This window comes from Oncorhynchus clarkii, chromosome 10 (assembly GCF_045791955.1).
Source record: "Oncorhynchus clarkii lewisi isolate Uvic-CL-2024 chromosome 10, UVic_Ocla_1.0, whole genome shotgun sequence".
In the NCBI taxonomy this organism is placed as follows: Eukaryota; Metazoa; Chordata; class Actinopteri; order Salmoniformes; family Salmonidae; genus Oncorhynchus; species Oncorhynchus clarkii.
The window spans coordinates 32,775,069-32,794,926 of NC_092156.1; the positions used below are offsets into that span (position 1 = coordinate 32,775,069).

Genomic DNA, 19,858 nt, shown 5'->3' on the forward strand with positions numbered 1-19,858 from the left:
TGCCTTTTGCAAACAGGATGCATGCTTTGGAATATTTGTATTCTGTACAGGCGTTCTTCTTTTCACACTGTCAGTTAGGTTAGTATTGTGGAGTAACTACAATGTTGTTAGTCCATTGGGTGGCAGGTGGTTAGAGCGTTGGGACAGTAACCGAAAGGGTACTGGATCAAATCCCTGAGCTGACAAGCTAAAAATCTGTCATTCTACCCCTGAACAAGGCAGTTAACCCACTGTTCCCCTGTAGGCTGTCATTGTAAATAAGAAATTGTTCTTAACTTCTTGATGACAGGGGGGCAGTATTGAGTAGCTTGGATGAATAAGGTGCCCAGAGTAAACTGCCTGCTACTCTGTCCCAGATGCTAATACATGCATATTATTATTAGTATTGGATAGAAAAGACTCTGAAGTTTCTAAAACTGTTTGAATGATGTCTGTGTGTATAACAGAACTCATATGGCAGGCGAAAACCCGAGACAAATCCAACCAGGAAGTGGGAAATCTGAGGTTTGTAGTTTCATTTAAGTGATTGCCTATCCAATATGCTGTGTCTATTGGGCCAGATTGCACTTCCCAATGCTTCCAGCAGATGTCAACAGTCTTTAGAAAGTTGTTTGAGGCTTCTATTGTGGAAGGGTGTCGAATAAGAGCTGTTTCAACAAGTGGACTAGGCTGAGGCCAATTGTTCACAGCGCGGTCACGCGGGCGCGCCATTCCTTCTTTTTCCTCTGTAATGAATACGCTATTGTCCGGTTGGAATATTATTGAAGATTTATTATAAAAATTAATTAATGATTGATTGTAAACATCGTTTGACATGTTTCTACAAACTGTAATGGACTTTTGACTTTTCGTCTGGATTTTGCGCTCGCCAATTGTGCCTTTGGAATATTGAACTAAACACGCGAACAAAACGTAAAGGTATTTGAACATAAATATGGACGTAATCGAACAAAACAAACATTTCTTGTGGAAGTGGGAGTCCTGGGAGTGCATTCCGACAAAGATCAGCAAAGGTAAGTGAAGATGTATAATGCTATTTATGACTTTTGTTGACTCCACAATTTGGCGGGTAACTGTATGGCTTGCTTTTGTGGCTGAACGCTGTTCTCAGATGATTTAATATTTTGCCGTAAAGCTTTTTTGAAATCTGACAAAATCTGAACAAGTTTATCTTTAATTCTATGTAAAACATGTATCTTTCATCAAAGTTTATGATGAGTATTTATGTTATTTGATGTGGCTCTGTGTGCAATATCTCCGGATGTTTTGGAGGCATTTCTGAACATGGCGCCAATGTAAACTGAGGTTTTTCGATATAAATATGAACTTGATTGAACAAAACATACATGTATTGTGTAACATTGAGTCCTGGGAGTGTCATCTGATGAAGATCGTCAAAGGTTAGTGATTAATTTGATCTATATTTCTGCTTTTTGTGACACCTCTCTTTGGTTGGAAAATGGCTGGATGCTTTCTGTGACTAGTTGCTGACCTAACATGTTCTGCTTTCGCCAAAAAGCATTTTTTAAATCGGACACTGTGGTTGGATTAACAAGAAGTGTATCTTTAAAATGGTGTAAAATACTTGTATGGTTGAGGAATTTTAATTATGAGATTTCTGTTGTTTTGAATTTGGCGCCCTGCAATTTCACTGGCTGTTGGCGAGGTGGGACGCTAGCGTCCCGAACGATCCCAGAGAGGTTAACTGACTTGCCTAGTGAAATAAAAAAAATCGATCCTCAGTTTTCTCCTATCACAGCCCTTAATAAACTCTGTAACTGTTTTAAAGTCCCCATTGGCCTCATTGAGACATCTCTGAGCATTTTCCTTCCTCTCTGGCAACTGAGTTAGGGAGGACGTCTGTATCGGTGTAGTGACTAGGCGTATTGATACACCATCCAAAGTGTCATTAATAACTTCACCATGCTCAAAGGGATATTCAATGTCTGTTTTTTTTATTACCCATCTACCAATAGGTGACCTTCTTTGCGAGGCATTGGAAAACGTCCCTGGTCTTTGTGGTTGAATCTGTGTTTTCAATTCACTGCTCGACTGAGAGACCTTACAGATAATTGTATGTGTGGGGTACAGAGATGAGGTTGTCATTCAAAAATCATGTTAAACACTATTATTGCACACAGAGTGAGTCCATGCAACGTATTATGTGACTTGTTAAGCAAATGTTACCTCCTGAACTTATTTAGGCGTGCCATAACAAAGGGATTGAATACTTACTGACTCAAGACATTTCACATTATATGGTATTGTGTGTATGCCAGTGACACAAAATGTAAATCAATACATTTTACATTCAGGCTTTAACACAACAAAATATGGAAGAAGTCAAGGGGGTGGAATACTTTCTGAAGGCACTGTAATTCTTCAATCTTCAGTCATGGCTGGGTTCTTTAATATTCCCCTGCATTAGCCATGTTCCTCAGTTAGCAGTAGTGACAACAGCAACAGACTCCCCTTGTCCCTTATTGGGACCCTCAGTTTTATCTCTGCTAACGTGATCATTTGTTTTCACAAAGCACTAATCAATACATTGCCAAAGCTATTGATTCCACTCAGAGATGGGATAGCTAGTTATATGTTAGCATCTCTTTGCCTATGTCTCGCCCCATGTGTCATGCAGTGAGTAGGCAAGCATACTGTATATAGAGACAAGAGTGATACCGGTGGATGCAGCAGCGCGGTTGCTACGCCATGTGGTTGCATACATACTGAATAGCATTAGCCTTTACCTGACATCCTACTTTAAAAGCAGAGAGAGGAGGTTGACCTGGTGCTTAACTTTCAGCAGAAGTGCTAAGCCTCTGCATGCTAATGGTTACCTACTGTGCTGCTGCACAGACCTGTTGGGTAGCCTCAGAGTACAGTCATCAGCATGAAGTCTGCTGCTGTTCCACTTTTCCCTATGCTTGGCCTAGCCAAAAACACAACATAAGACACTTCCTCTCCAGAAGAAAAAACATGAAATGTATCACTAATGTGAATGTGCAACATCAGCAGGTGAGAACTGAGGAACATGGCCTTATTCTCTTGTGGGTTGAATGTGTGTCAGATGTGTTCATGGGGCCTGTGAGGGTTGAGGGGAGGTGAGGTTTCCTAGGAAAGGCCAGTAAGTGGAACAGTCTAAACCTTTTTGGGGTGTATGTAGGTCAGGCCTGGTCTCCTCATAACCACCAAGGTCAACGCTGCTAAATGGAACAGCAGGTGTCTTACACAGAGCGAGACAAGAGAGCAAGAGGGAGAGAGAGGGAGATGGACAGACCTGGCTGTTGTCTAAACCACATCTCTCTCTCACTTTACCAAGTCGTTCCACCTAAAAAAGCACAAGAAAGAGGATTTCGACACCCACCACCACAGATTGTTCTGAAATGGTTTCTGTAGTTAGAAACAGATAAGATAAGCATTCCTGCAACATTATTTTGTTGAAAGATCATTTCAACTGTGAAAAATGTAACTCATTGATTGCACCCAAATTGGCCATTTTAATTTATTAGATTTGTATAATATTAAATCAATATAATACCCAACGTCCAAATTTGAACCAAATCTCTTCTTAACAATGTTTAAGATCCAAATAAAATGGTCAAAGGTTTTTCTGAGAAATGAACCATTGGAGTCGCTTGTCCCCCATAAATGAATGTGAAAGTACCAGGTTTTACCCACTAGATGCACTGTTCCCTCTATTGCCACACACTGTTCCCTCTATTGCCACACACTGTTCCCTCTATTGCCACACACTGTTCCCTCTATTGCCACACACGTATATGCTGGTCTGTTGTGTTTATTGAATGGATCACAACATTTTTCTCTGGACAGGGAAAAAAATATCATTAAATTCACAAAAAAGACATGAAAGAGTCTGAATAAAGAGATGAATGCGCACACAAACATAGAGAACTGATATTGTATACTGGCCATTGGGGTGGAATTGATTTGGGGTTTGGGAGGGTCCGGGCGTGGCATTTGACCATTTATTTGGATTCCTCACGTCTTAATCATTGTCAAGAAGAGGTTTGGTCAAAATCGGATGTTGGCTACTTTATTTATTGAATATTATATGAATCCTATAAATTGTTTCATTTCTCAGAGTTCAAATTGTCTTTCAACAAGATAATGTTGCTGGAATGCTTATCTTATCTGTTTTTAATTACAAAAACCATCTCAGAACAATCTGAGATGGTGGGTGTCATGGCTTTTTGAAATTAAATGGAATGACTCAGCCCGGTCTGTTCCATCTCTATACATGTAAACACAGTGACACAAGGACTGTTAGGCTGCTCTCTTGTGCTAGCTAACAACCACAGGTGTGTGTGTGTGTGTGTGTGTGTGTGTGTGTGTGTGTGTGTGTGTGTGTGTGTGTGTGTGTGTGTGTGTGTGTGTATATGTGTGTATATGTGTGTGTGTGTGTATATGTGTGTGTGTGTGTGTGTGTGTGTGTGTGTGTGTGTGTGTGTGTGTGTGTATGCGTGCACATGCCTGTCTGTGTACGTGTATACAAAGCATGTTACACAAGCTGTACATTGGCATCAGTTTGTTAGCTACTCTAGCGCTAGCCCCATTCCCAGACATGTAAATACAGTTACACAAGCTGCTGTGTGTTTGTGCAACGCTAATGCTAAACCTTGACGGGAAACAAGGTTATACAAGCTAAGGGTTACTCATGGCCTGCGAACCCTACATGTAAACACTTCTATTAAAATGTCTTTCTGTATGTCTGAAAAATACTTAGGTATTTGTTATAACTCAAGTATTACCTTAGGAAACAGACGTTCCGCCAACTCTGTTTTGTTTTGAACTCTTCATAAAGCTTCCCTTATTCCATAAAAAAGACTTCTAAATAAAAATCCAACCCTTGATCCAAAGTCCAATAACCTCAAACCATCGCCTGTATATGTGGAGGTAAAGAAAAGGGAAGAGGTAAAGAAAAGGGAAGAGGAGAAAGGAGGCAGAGAGTGAGAGAAAGAGAGACAAAATACTGAGAGTGAGAGATTCCTGCCTAATGAATCATTACACACTTCATGGGAATCATGGAGTTTCATTGGGATGTGTTAATGTGGTGTTAACACAGCGATAAGGTTGATCCATTCACTAGGCAGAACATATCTTAAATACATCAGGGGGGGGGACACTATAATGACAATTAAAAATACTCTGAAAAGCAGTCAGCTCTATTAAAGAAAGACGGAGTATGGCAGGAGCAGGTACATTTTTATGAGTGGGACAGCTGCTGCTGCTGTAGCCGAGAAGAGGACTGACTCAAGGCAACTGCAATAACATGAATCCCCCCAGCCAGCTCATTGAGGACATGAATCACTTTAGTCACAGACTGACCTTCAAACTGACACATCCTGGGATCGGTGATCGAGAGTCGAGACGATGACTAATCCTGCCTGACCTGCCATTGGCTGCCATTACAATGAAGCATGCAGGCCCCTGGGCTCAGGGGGACTAGTGGGGCTGCTGTTTGTTTGCTCCTGCTCAGATCATGACAGGAGTCATCCGAGGGGTAGAAACTAGGGGAAGCCATGTATCTGCCTGGCTCTGACACATTGACCTCCAACCTGTTTGACCTTGGACTGGCGTGATTAGCCAATAGGACAACCCCTGCAGCTGCATGCTCTGCTTGCATGCTACAGTCAGTCACCCCCTGCCCCCTCTTAGTCACATAAGGACTGTTAATGTTGGGAGGGGAGGTTGGGGTGAGGTTCGGTGAAGGATGTCACATGATTGGATCTCCTTCTGGAGAGTTACTTAAAAAGCCTCTTCAGCAATCAGGTCAAGGTCTTAATGCCAGAGGGAGAAAAAGAGAGAGAGAGGGGGAGGGGGGAGAGAAAGAGAGGAGAGAGAGGAGAGAGAGGAGGAGGAGCGCTACAGTACACTACTCCTCTGCATTCACAGCTCCTGAAGAGGGAAGGAAGGAAGATCACTAATACACAGGCAGCAGTGGTTCTATTAACAATATTAATCTCTCTGCTTAGTGGACACTTTTATTCAAAGTCAGTTCCATGGTTATCAGTCTCACACATCTTTTTAAAATTTCTATGGCTGCTGGATATTTACTGGCCAAATCCAGGTTAATTGCCTTTACTCAAGGGCAGAGAACAGCAGAGTATGAGCCAGCAATCTTCTAGTCACCAGTCCATTCTCCCTAAGTAATAGGTCATAGCGCTCCCTACAGACATCTTTGCTACTCTCTCAAATGGCCTCTCTTTCTCTCACGCTGCACAGGGCAGGCAGAAAGGCTTAGCCCTGGGTGTGTACCACACCTCTCTCCCTGTCTGTTTACCAAGGCAGCCCCCTCACCAGGATGCCCACAATGACATTAGTATTTTAACATTATTATCACTACTTTACTAATAAATGTAAAAGCCCAGATCAGAGGTAAAGCTCAGGATGGGGGGGGACACGCCGGTGAAATTAAAGAATGCTATTCATCAGTGTGTGAGAGTCTATGCAGTCCAAATATTGTAATGTCATATGAACTCTTGTCTGAAAAGCAATGGGCAACATGTTATATATGTAATTTATCAATTATCACTACAAAATGTGTAAAAACACAATTACTGGTTTGTAGTCAGTAGGTGAAGAAACCTGTTTGGATATTTTTTTTAAACACCAGGAAACTGAAATTCTCCCTGTTTTTGTATCATCGTACAGTGCCTTGCGAAAGTATTCGGCCCCCTTGAACTTTGTGACCTTTTGCCACATTTCAGGCTTCAAACATAAAGATATAAAACTGTATTTTTTTGTGAAGAATCAACAACAAGTGGGACACAATCATGAAGTGGAACGACATTTATTGGCTATTTCAAACTTTTTTAACAGATCAAAAACTGAAAAATTGGGCGTGCAAAATTATTCAGCCCCTTTACTTTCAGTGCAGCAAACTCTCTCCAGAAGTTCAGTGAGGATCTCTGAATGATCCAATGTTGACCTAAATGACTAATGATGATAAATACAATCCACCTGTGTGTAATCAAGTCTCCGTATAAATGCACCTGCACTGTGATAGTCTCAGAGGTCCGTTAAAAGCGCAGAGAGCATCATGAAGAACAAGGAACACACCAGGCAGGTCCGAGATACTGTTGTGAAGAAGTTTCAAGCCGGATTTGGATACAAAAAGATTTCCCAAGCTTTAAACATCCCAAGGAGCACTGTGCAAGCGATAATATTGAAATGGAAGGAGTATCAGACCACTGCAAATCTACCAAGACCTGGCCGTCCCTCTAAACTTTCAGCTCATACAAGGAAAAGACTGATCAGAGATGCAGCCAAGAGGCCCATGATCACTCTGGATGAACTGCAGAGATCTACAGCTGAGGTGGGAGACACTGTCCATAGGACAACAATCAGTCGTATATTGCACAAATCTGGCCTTTATGGAAGAGTGGCAAGAAGAAAGCCATTTCTTAAAGATATCCATAAAAAGTGTTGTTTAAAGTTTGCCACAAGCCACCTGGGAGACACACCAAACATGTGGAAGAAGGTGCTCTGGTCAGATGAAACCAAAATTGAACATTTTGGCAACAATGCAAAACGTTATGTTTGGCGTAAAAGCAACACAGCTGAACACACCATCCCCACTGTCAAACATGGTGGTGGCAGCATCATGGTTTGGGCCTGCTTTTCTTCAGCAGGGACAGGGAAGATGGTTAAAATTGATGGGAAGATGGATGGAGCCAAATACAGGACCATACTGGAAGAAAACCTGATGGAGTCTGCAAAAGACCTGAGACTGGGACGGAGATTTGTCTTCCAACAAGACAATGATCCAAAACATAAAGCAAAATCTACAATGGAATGGTTCAAAAATAAACATATCCAGGTGTTAGAATGGCCAAGTCAAAGTCCAGACCTGAATCCAATCGAGAATCTGTGGAAAGAACTGAAAACTGCTGTTCACAAATGCCAACCTCACTGAGCTCGAGCTGTTTTGCAAGGAGGAATGGGAAAAAATGTCAGTCTCTCGATGTGCAAAACTGATAGAGACATACCCCAAGCGACTTACAGCTGTAATCGCAGCAAAAGGTGGCGCTACAAAGTATTAACTTAAGGGGGCTGAATAATTTTGCACGCCCAATTTTTCAGTTTTTGATTTGTTAAAAAAGTTTGAAATATCCAATAAATGTCGTTCCACTTCATGATTGTGTCCCACTTGTTGTTGATTCTTCACAAAAAAATACAGTTTTATATCTTTATGTTTGAAGCCTGAAATGTGGCAAAAGGTCGCAAAGTTCAAAGGGGCTGAATACTTTCGCAAGGCACTGTACATGTATCTCTCAGTAGCATATCTGTGCGGTAGGCTATACTGTAGCTCTTCTCCTAAACCCCTCTCCAGTCACCACACTCCAAAAAATGTTGCGTTGTTTGAATGGCCCAAGTGCTGGGTTGCAGTCATTGGGCCACTTAGTTGGGTTGTTTTCTTTAAAAAAATCTAGGTTGGGTTCTTGATGCTGTGTTCTTGCAATATGATGCAGCGGGTCAGATAAGAAAACTGTACTAGTGGCTTAGCAGGGGTGTGGCGTTCAGATAGTAATTTTTGGCCATCCATGAGAGTAAATGTCATTCCGGTTAATCTGTTCTGTTGTATTGTTATCATATATTAAGGTTAAACACTGACACTTTTGTAGCTTTAACCCCACCTAGAGTTGACCGAAGCACTAAGTAACATAATAAAAAAATCCCCAGTTTTGCATTGCATCCACCGAAGTCGCACTTACGCATTTGTGGTGAAAGGTGGCAGAGCTAGAGCGGTGTTTGTCAGACCATGAGACATTCTGAAAATCGGTCTACTTATGAAAACATCTGTAGCATCAAAAGGGGAGACTCTCACGAACACAATGGTGTTCTCCGTTTTGCTCTATGACCCCCACAAGTGTCACGGGACTCGTCTGAAGGTAACCAGTACCAGTTTAAAATAATGAATGGAAGTATGAAGGTAGTTTTGTGCCTACCCCAAACAGGGTTCAATATGTGTAAAAAAAGATATACAGTATATATTTCCTAAGCTTTCTTATATCTCCTAGATATAGGACAAACACTGCAAAACCTTGTTTCTTCTTTTTTGCCATTTGCCATTTTTTGCCATTGTTATTCAATGCGTTTCTCTGGTCTATTAGTCAAATTCAATATTTTATCAAATACTTTTTCAAATCTAATGTTTTATACCTAAAGGAGTCCTAAAATTCCAAATGAAATAGCTAAATTATCCATTGTATGGCCATCTTAAAACAATTCCACACTGTATGTCAGTATGTCAACTACATAGACATTTAAGAATTAATGAGTCTTACACAAGTATATGAGATCTAAAAGAGCCTATGCATATCCCAATGTTGGGAGAGTTACCATTTGTTACAATATGTACATAATAATGTCATTCATTGTATATTAAATATGTAATGTGAAAGCAACGCCCCTAATAGGCCATGCCTCCTGAAAAGAACCTATGGATTACATGAAATAACAGCAAGCATGAAAAGTCAACCCAGCATGAAAGTGAATAAAAAAACAACTGATGGTTAAATAACCCGCGTTTAGGTAATCCAAATAACCCAACATGTTGGGTTATTCACGCAACCCAAATGGCTGGCTCAAAATAACCAAGCGTGTGTTCTGTCTAATATTTACCCAGCGCTAGGTGACCAAATAACCCAAATTGGGTTGTTTTTAACCCAGCATTTTTTTTGGTGCACTCTCCACAGCACAGCCACCCGCACAAGGTGCCCTGTTGCCTGGCAACAGCTCGCCTCATCACTAAAATCCCCAAATCTCCCAAAAGTTATACAATTACAGTTGGTGGTGTGGAGGTGTTGGGGAGTACAGTACATAATAGGGATCGGGTTATTGTTTCTACAGCACTAAAAGGATAAAGGATGTGTGTCTAAAACAAGCAGTGAGTGAGTGACTGACTGACTGAATGGGGAAATCCCAACTAGCAGATCCTACTACCACAAACAGACACACAGTCACTGTGATGTCATCAGGATCCTGCTCCATTTGTATTTGGCCCAAGCTCTGTTTTTCCACTCCCTTGGAAAGCCATATGACTCAGATTTCAGTCTGCCCATAGATTAAGACAACAGGGTGTGAGTCTGTGTACGTGTGAGCGTGTGTTAACACGAACGATAATCAAAATATTGACCGCCACACTGTGCACTATGAACTCTCTGGTCGGTGCTCCTGGTCTTGGGGCATTACAGCTATCTACTCTAAGGCCAATGTTTTACACGATAAACATTCTCCCGAACGTGCCCCTTCTTGAGGTAAATAAATCTCCCAGTCACAATGCCACAGCACCTACTGTATAGCATATGCACCCCTTCACCTGCCCTCCTCCCTCCTTCCCTCTACTGTCTTCCTGTGCAATATATCCATCATTTATTAATACATTCTAAAAATTCCTCTTTAGCTAATTGACTGGGAAAGTTTCTTTCAAACAAAAGCTTTTAAAAGAGAAAGATATAATTAAGTTGCCGGGATCTCTCTGTCCCCTCCTTGTCCAGGGGGCCAGTCTGGGGGCCTGGGGGACGTGTGCTACTCTGTGCTCCTCTATATAGTGTCAGGGAGTCACATACACCCATGTTTAAAGTAGAGGTGAGCTGGGTAGGCAGGCAGGCAGCGTTACGTAAAGCCTCCCTCTGCACAGGCTTTTTGCAGCAGACGCTGTGTCCTTGCTTGGGCTGCTTCAAGGTTCCCATAAGGACAGGCTGTTAAGAAGTTGGGAAGGACAGGGCCCTTGTGATAGGCTGGCTGGGAGGGAGCGCTGTGATGAGACTGCGCCTGCCTTGGAATTTGAATTCTCCGATAGACAGGCTCATGCATCAATCCCTCAGCTTACAAAGACAAACCACTAACCTTCACCAGGCCGGGGACTCGTCAGGAATGAGTGGCATTTTCACTTAGCCTGGACGGCTTCTTTCTCCCCCAGATCTAAGCTCTGCTCTGCTCTCAGTCCCTCCACATAACCTGGTTAAAATAAGACACAGTTAAGTAACACTCCCCAGTCCGCAAATATCCTCTGGTGTTTCTGACATCATAATCGGACTTTAACCTTTAACCTTTAACTCCTAGCTGTGCTCTTCAGGACTGACCCTGATGACCAGGACACAGACAAAAACAGGTAGCCTAACTAGCCTAACAGCTAACTAACTAGTAACTACACAAGACTAAGTAGATAACTAGAAGACTTTGGGATAGTCATTATCAAATTCCGTAATTATCAAATGGTGTTATATTGTAGGTCATACTGTAAGTTGTTGAACAGTGTGGCTTTGCTTACAATAACATTATCTTTCCTTCCTGAAGGCCATTTATTGGTCTCCTATTTTCATCCTCTTATTGTGATTTCAAACTGATTGTACACACACCAGTAGCCTATTTGTTGTATCTACTTTGTAAAGCCATGTGAGTCATGTTTTGATGTATCGTAGCCTTTAACTACTTCAGTTAGAAACAATGTATTCTACTGTATTCATGAGTGTATTTTCCTGTTTCATTTACAGTGCACCCACACACTACCATGCCAGTGGCATTAGCCTGCCCAACTGGCAGTGCTGCAATAGCCACACACACAGTAGGAGACGCCATCTGCAGCACCTCCACAGCCTGAGGCCACCATCTCAACTTCAGGAGCAGGGAGGGAAAGTCAACTCTGCTCTGCTCCTTTGTTGTGACCACCCCAACCAACCCAAGGAGACAGTCAGGTCTACTCACATCAGCCTGTAGGTTTGGGCTTCTTCAGACTACAACAAAACATGGCCTTTATATCCAAATATCATCAGTAGTAAGGAAAGACAGACCAATGGCCACGCACATTATGTTTGGCCTGTGTATGTAACAGTACAAGGTAACTGTGTTCTTCTCTCTTGTTGCCCCTGCTTTTGATCATCACAGTTAGGTTCCACAGCTGTTGTTTCTGAAATTGGGTGCCATGCTTTCATGTGGGTGACATGCTTAATGTATCTGACCTGCATCTCTCCCCTGTCTCCGTGGATCACTTTGGGAGTAATTTCAGCAAAGTATAAATCATTTACAGCAATTGCAAACGGTAAGAATCAATGTGTGTGGATAATTGAGCGGCCCTGTCAGTGCTCCAAGGCCAGGGTGCAGGAGGGTTGAGGTGGGGAGGGGAGTAAGGTGGGAGGGGGGATGGGGAGGTGAGGTGGGAGAGGAAGAGTTATCCAACAGATGAGCCAGACAGCCAGCACCAGTCAGTATCTCAGAGGGCTGCCTGCCTGATCCAGCCTCCCTCCAACTTTCATCCCTCCATTTCGTCATTCCATCCTGCCTGCCTCCAGGAGCCACAGCAATAAAAAAGCATTTAGCTGCTCCTGCCATATCATCAAAATGAGTCCCATTGACTTTGGTTCCATCCCTCCCTTCCACACCGCTCCCGGATTGGAGTAGATAGCCTAGGAGAGTTGGTGTGATGAGTTGAAAGCATGACCAACATGACATTGTATTTCTACATCACTAATTCAACATCTGGCCTATTGTTAGTAGGGATTGGAACCGGTTCTGGGAACAGAACCAAAAACCTGGAAAATAACAACATTTTTAGAGGAACAGAATCAGAACCAGAGTGAACGTGATCTATACTATTCCGGAACAGAGCCATCATTTTAAAAGCATGGGGACCGGTTAATAATGTTATTTTACATTCCAGACTTCCAGTCCCACAAAAAACGCAACAAAGCGCCTATGCAAAGCCCTCACTCTGTCACTCAGAAACATATTCCAGTGTCTGCCTGCCAGATTAAAATCTTTGCCTGTGCGTGTGTAGGCTACCTGCCCCTCCCCCTCCGAAGCATAGGCTACTCTAGCCTTTTGACGTTACAAGCGTAATCCAGAAATTAGGAAGAGAGATTTTACATTTTTATTTTTAAAACCTTTATTTAACTAGGCAAGTCAGTTAAGAACAAATTCTTATTTGCAATGACGGCCTACCCTGGCCAAACCCTCCCCTAACCCGGACGGCGCTGGGCCAATTGTGCACCGCCCTATGGAACTCCTGATCACGGCCGGTTGTGATACAGCCCGGGATCAAACCAGGGTCTGTAGTGACACCTCTAGCACTGACATGCAGTGCCTTAGACCGCTGCGCCACTTGGGAGAGAAGAATGGATTCACTTTTTCAATTCTATTTAAGGATACTATAGTTATCATGTTTCACATTGGATTTATTAACTACAAAAAGGTAAGACGTGTTTTTAAATCTGGTTTCACTCTTCATACACAAGCTTGTTAGCTAGTCAGCTAGCTCTGGGCCAACGTTAAGCCAACTCTCAGAAGTTCAAAGACATCGAAGGTTCCTCCATAGAGGTTGTTCCTTCGTCCGTAGGTATAATTCTGAGGGCCTAATTCAGATAATGCATGTCATAACAAGATGCCCAGCGCTTCAAGCCATGCCTCCTCCTCCACCCTCTCTTCCACCCACAAAATGTCCCTATAGTTGTCTGTCCATCGTGCATGTAAACAACTATAGCTTGCCCGCTCCATAGCAAGCTGCTCTATCCTCATTGATTGCTGAAGTAATTTAATGTTGAGCTAAATGTTAAAAAAAAAAAAAGAATCTGAGGCTTAACCTTTTACGGCTGTGGGCTAAATCAGGGCCACACAGAGTGTTTCTTGCTAGTCCTAAACACATTTACTTTGAAATAAAAGTATACACCTCACACACATGGTTATGGGCTTTTTAAAAAAAATACACCTGTACCACATCAGATATAGAGATTAAATGTATTACATGTTGAGTTTGCATCCCAATATTACACTTGATATACATTTTACTGGCTGCTCAGGAGGGAAAGGGGAAGTCAGATCTGTGGAAGACATTTGACTTAGTTGTAGAAACTACTGGAGCTCAAGAAAATGGAGAGTATAGGAGCAAGCTTTGTGTGAGAATTATGTGTGCCAAACAGTTGCTGTTAGATTACAATATTATATATTTTTCTGACCATTTGGAACAGTGTAAACAACACTAAATAAATAAGTGTACCAGAGAGTCTGTCCTAACGAAAAACAAAAGATATACAGAGTACCAGTCAAAAGTTTGGACACACCTACTCATTCAAGGGTATTTCTTAATATTTACTATATTCTACATTGTATAATAGTAATGAAGACATCAAAACTTTTAAATAACACATATGGAATCATGTAATAACCAAAAAAGTGTTAAACTAATCTAAATATATTTTATATTTGAGATTCTTCAAAGTAGCCAACCTTTGCCTTGATGACAGTTTTACACACTCTTGGCATTCTCTCAACCAGCTTCATGAGGATGATTTCACCTGGAATGATTTCAATTAACAGGTATGCCTTATTTAAAGATAATTTCATATTCTAATTACTGCAATGAAACCACTACTAGAGGACACCAATAATAAGAAGAGACTTGTCGTGTCTTTGTGAGACACAGAGTAGGTGAACAGATGATCTCCACATGTGTGGTTCCCACCATGAAGCATGGAGGAGGAGGTGTGATAGTGTGGAGGTGCTTTGCTGGTGACACTGTCTGCTATTTATTTAGAATTCAAGGCACACTTTAACAGCATGGCTACCACAGCATTCTACAGCGATACGCCCTCCCATCTGGTTGGCACTTTGTGGGAATGCCATTTGTTTTTCAACAGGACCATGACCCAACACACCTCCAGGCTGTATAAGGGTTATTTGACCATAAGGAGAGTGATGGAGTGCTGCATCAGTAGACCTGGCCTCCACAATCACCCGACCTCAACCCAACTGAGATGGTTTGGGATAAGTTGGACCGCAGAGTGAAGGAAAAGCAGCCAACAAGGGCTCAGCATATGTGGGAACTCCTTCAAGACTGTAGGGAAAGCATTCCAGGTGAAGCTGGTTGAGAGAATGACAAGCGTGTGTGAAGCTGTCATCAAGGCAAAGGGTGGCTACTTTGAAGAATCAAAATCTAAAATATATTTTTTATTTGTTTAACACTTTTTTGGTTACTACATGATTCTATATGTGTTATTTCATGTTGATGTCTTCACTTTTATTCTACAATGTAGAAAATAGTAAAAATAAAGAAAAACCCTTGAATGAGTCGGTGTGTCCAAACTTTTGACTGGTACTGAATAAAGCCTTTATTACAGAAGACTAAAAACTGTTGCATGCTTTTGAATTGCGATTGATTTATTGTTTAGGATAATTATCCAAAGCTCCCTTTGTAATTTAATTTTAAAACTAAAATGATTGATTGAATTTAAATCATGAATGACTCATAATGCTGTGTGATGACACAAATGACTGATTGATACATTAGCCTATAGAAGTATTGAAATAAAGGGCTAAGCAATGAAAATTACACTTATTGAAGACGATCATAATAATCATTTTTATAATGACAATAAGAAGCGGATCAAGAAAAAGGAGGGTATAAGAGCATGAGCTACGTGCATATTATGTGTGACAAACAGATGCTGTTAGATTACAATATTATTTTTCTGCCTGATTGGAACAGTGAAAACAACACTAAATAAATTATAAGCAATACCAGTCTTTTTTAATGAAATACAATTGTAAAACCTTTATTTCAGCATAGCAAAGATTATAAACAGGCGAATCTGGGAAATTGCTTTATCTGACAATTTGCCGTTGCATGAGGCTTGGTGCTCACGGAATCAGTAGGCTATTAAACAATCACTCAAACAGGCAACATAAGCAAGATATGTCTTATTTCTGTAGATTTTTATGGATGATTTATAAAGCCAGGCACATTTAAGAGTTAGGCTATTAATTATAGACCTAATTAAATTGGGATTTTCTCTCTCCTCAATTTTCTTAGACAATAAGGCAAGGGCTGTTTCCTCTTCTCGGTTGCTGCTGCATCCACCGCATTGTTCTCAACCCCAATATGCTGGTTAACTTTCCTATTATGCACATAGCAACATAGGGATAGGCGCCAATTTTCCACGCATTGAAGATTATGTTTCAGAACCGCGGACAGCGACCATATCCAACGCGGGGAAAAACGCATTTGTTATAAAATATGAGATTTATTTGTGTTGCACCATTATTTTTACATATTATAACCATATACAATTTCAGTATCACGTCTTAGAGTGATGGACTGTGCCATCCCTGTGGCCTCTGCAATGGATTAGTCCACTGAGACAGGGATGAATCAAACAGGTGTCTCGTGCACCATGAAAAAACAAATTTGCGACTGCTCGACTTAAGAAATCTCGGTCAACCAACAGCCTATCGACCAAACAATCAACCAGTCGACAAAATTGGGTTAGCCCTAATTTTAATACATACACTACAGCAAAGATAGTGCATTAACTGCAAAAACTGGAACAACACTGTTACATCCATTTTCGGGGAAGACAGAACCTTGATCTGCTAGACCAGGGTCCAGAGTCCAGTCTTGTGAGCATTCAGCAGACGTAACATAATTTGCATAGTTCTAATTTAAATATCCTCTGATTCTGTGGTGGGATACTGCACATCAGTCATCATCATAGACAACAACCCACGGTTACAGCAAAACAAATTGTGTAGAGTACAGTACACTAGCTCAGTGTAGGAGGAATATGGCTGGCATGTGCACCAGATTAGCCTATTCAAGAGCAAGAACATGTTAAATGTGGAGGTTTTAGTTATCTATGGCTCCAGTACAGAGGACTCTACGCAGCTACCGTTGAACATCCTGTACAAGATCAGGTCAAATAATTAAGTAGCTGAAACAATCCACAAAGGGAGGGCTAAAAGCCAGACCCCCAGACAGGCTGAGTATTTAAACTTTTCAAAAGTCAGCCAAGTTCACTTCAACAACGCTCAGGCCTATATTTGACTAATCCACCCAAGTCTGCCGTAAAAGTAGGCCTAGTACACAATTGAATGTGTTGATGTGTTCCAAATGATGAAAAGTAAACAGGTTTGTTGTTGGGAGGGAAGATTTGCCAGGGTGGCTAAGCACACCTGAAATAACAGTGAGGTCATGCTCTCTCTTTCCCCTGTGACTCCACTGGCCAACCTTCAACCCCTGACTTTTTGCCTCTCCACCGATCCCATGGTCAAATAGCCTCTGCAGAGTCCCCAAAAATCAAATGTTCCGGTTTTCAGGGGAAATGGAAAGAGAGCCTGTGACAGGACTTCCGCATTTGGGAGTTAACAAGGCGGCACTCCATATTAACTCCTCCTCCACATTTACTGGATTGGCTGAAGAGTGCAGAAGAGAATGTTCCCTGACATTTTTTTTCTAATTAAGACAAGTATGTGGGGGATCTAGTTTAAGGCGTTTCTTTCATGCCTGCTACATTAGGTTAATGGTCAAATGCAGCTAGAGGACATCTGGTGATGACTACTCCAAACAGTGGAATAGTTCAAATCCATTCTGCCTGTCAATTGTCAGTAGCCTACTGCTGAGATATTGAATTAAACCATAGCAAACTAAAGAATATATAAGATGTAGATAACTCAATAATAATAATAATAATAACAATAATAATGCAGTAATAATACAATGTCACCAGTACGTTCTGTGTAGAAATCCACAAGGCTAATTTACAATCTGTTTTAATGAACTGAATATTGAAAACTAAAAAAATGAAGTGACTAAACTTAGCTACGTAGGCCTACATTATTCCAGACACTGTGCCAATGATGAATGAACATTTGAGGCATGCAATGCCAGACATTTTGTCACCTTTGACAAGGAACAAGGAAGCACAACAGATTAATTGAAAATCATCAGCATCCAGTTTTAACTATGAAGCATTATAATGCATTTATAATGTTAAACTACACCAAACAAAACTCTGAAATTATGACTAATTTGGCTACAATGGAGCAGCCTACGAAAGAGGCAAATTGATGTTGACAGTCATAATATCAATACAGGGCCTATTTACTAATGCTATAGAAATAATATTCATTATCTGTATTAGAAGGCAGTGGCTATGCGCCTTTTACTTAGTACTAGTCCTATGCAGCATTTTAATGCAGGTTAAACTGAACATATGTATTTATGGCCTATTATTTTGTAGGCTATAATTTTTACACGTAGGCTAGACAACAGCAAGGACAGTGCAACAATTGTAACAACAAACACTATAACAACAAATTAACAGTGTCACAACAATGAATGGACAATGTAACAATGTGAGAAAAATACGGAATAACAAAATAGCCAGCACGAACAAGCTACATGATTCGTATTTGAGTCATTAGATTTAGGCGACATAACATTGGCGCTTTCTATGGCAAATAGCTATTACATGTCTACGTGCGGTAATGCGTTTTTATAAGGCCGACAAGGAAATAATCTCAAACTGGCTATAATGTAACCCCGATGCCATTTAACAAAATGGAAACGACATTACCACAGCACTGGCTGGTTTATTACGACTTCTTTACGCAGCGTTTTCACACCGCTATGAGCCCAGAGACTAAGGCTCGAGACACAAACATCATTCAATCCTCAAAAACATGCTGTAAGCATGTTAAATCCATGACACACACCCCGTTTGTGCCCTCGCGGATTTTTACAGAGTCGTTCATTTCACAGCCTATTCTGTACATTTAGCTCGGCACGTACCTGCTTGGGTTTGTCTACCCCTCTAGTTGACAGTGGACCCCACTCAAGCGAAAAGGTGCATTATCATTCGAAAGGAAGAAATCCTTCGGATAGTCTCGGTGAAAAGGTCGGATTTCTCGAACGCGGGTTAATTATGAAAAATTGATGATTTATTCCAAAATGCCTCGGGTTTTGATCGAAGTGATCAGGCTCTGCGACCTGTAGTCGAATCTGACGGAATTGCTTATTCTCGGAATCCCCTTGCGCTCGAGCACTCAGCAGAGGCGACACTCCTCCTCTCTGCCACTGACACCCCCCTTAAAGGAGCAGTTTAAAGGAGCAGTGTCATTATCAACCTATCCCTCTCCCTCTCCAAATGTATCGTTAGACTTCGTGCAAACGTTTGCGGTTTATTGTGTTTAAAAGTAGTATACAATCAGTTTTATAGCCTATGGTTTATAGACACTTAAATAATGTGTTTATTAATGTTGTATACATGATTATCAAATAATTAACTGTCTATAAATTGGGCCTACTTACAAGCTCTTTGCAACCTCTGAAAGACAGCAAGGTTGAGATAAAGTGAAATAGAATGAAAATGTAACAATCAGCAACAACAAAAAATAGCACAATCAGGTTTTTATATTAATGATTTTATTACATTATACTGATAGTCTGGGCAGTTTAGTACAGTATGTTGTAAATTTCCACTATTACTTAGGCGTAGCTCTTTTTTTCTGTGACATAATCTCTGTGGTATCTACTATGATGGCCCACAGACAGTCTTCTATCTCATTTGGCCTTGAACAAAATGTCTCAGAGGACCTGGGGAACATCTCTGTTTTCTGTCATGAATAAAAACACAACATAACCTACTTTTCTTCTGCACAGCCCTTCTTCCAGAGAAACTCTTTTTATTTTTAGACTGGGGGCCTGGAGGGTGAGAGTATGGGTGTGTAGGGGGGCAATGCAGTTCTCCCACCACACTGATTTTCACTATTGTTTTAATTCCATGTTATTGGTTAGACAGATTGTCAACAGGACACATACACACACGCACACACGCACACACGCACACACACACACACACACACACACACACACACACACACACACACACACACACACACACACACACACACACACACACACACACACACACACACACACACACACACACACACACACACACACACACACACACACACACACAGCATTTAGGTTAACCAATGGATAATGTGCCTCATAACTGAATGTAACCTCGCCATAATGGTTAAACAGTCATTTAATTCAATG

General features: G+C 41.3%; 1 protein-coding gene across 2 annotated transcripts in view; it reads right to left on the reverse strand.

The window, feature by feature from the left end:
• The window catches only part of LOC139418281 (nuclear receptor-interacting protein 1-like), a 55,757-nt gene extending 36,902 nt beyond the window's left edge, over positions 1–18,855 (reverse strand). Inside the window, exons 1-2 of one of the 2 annotated variants that reach the window (XM_071167632.1) lie at positions 18,584–18,855; positions 10,873–10,983 (exon numbers count right to left, since the gene is read on the reverse strand). The gene's annotated coding sequence lies outside the window, so the exon portion shown is untranslated. The remainder of the gene's footprint in view (positions 1–10,872; positions 10,984–18,583) is intronic. The other variant, XM_071167633.1, reaches the window with a different exon arrangement.
• Between the last annotated feature and the right edge of the window lie 1,003 nt (positions 18,856–19,858).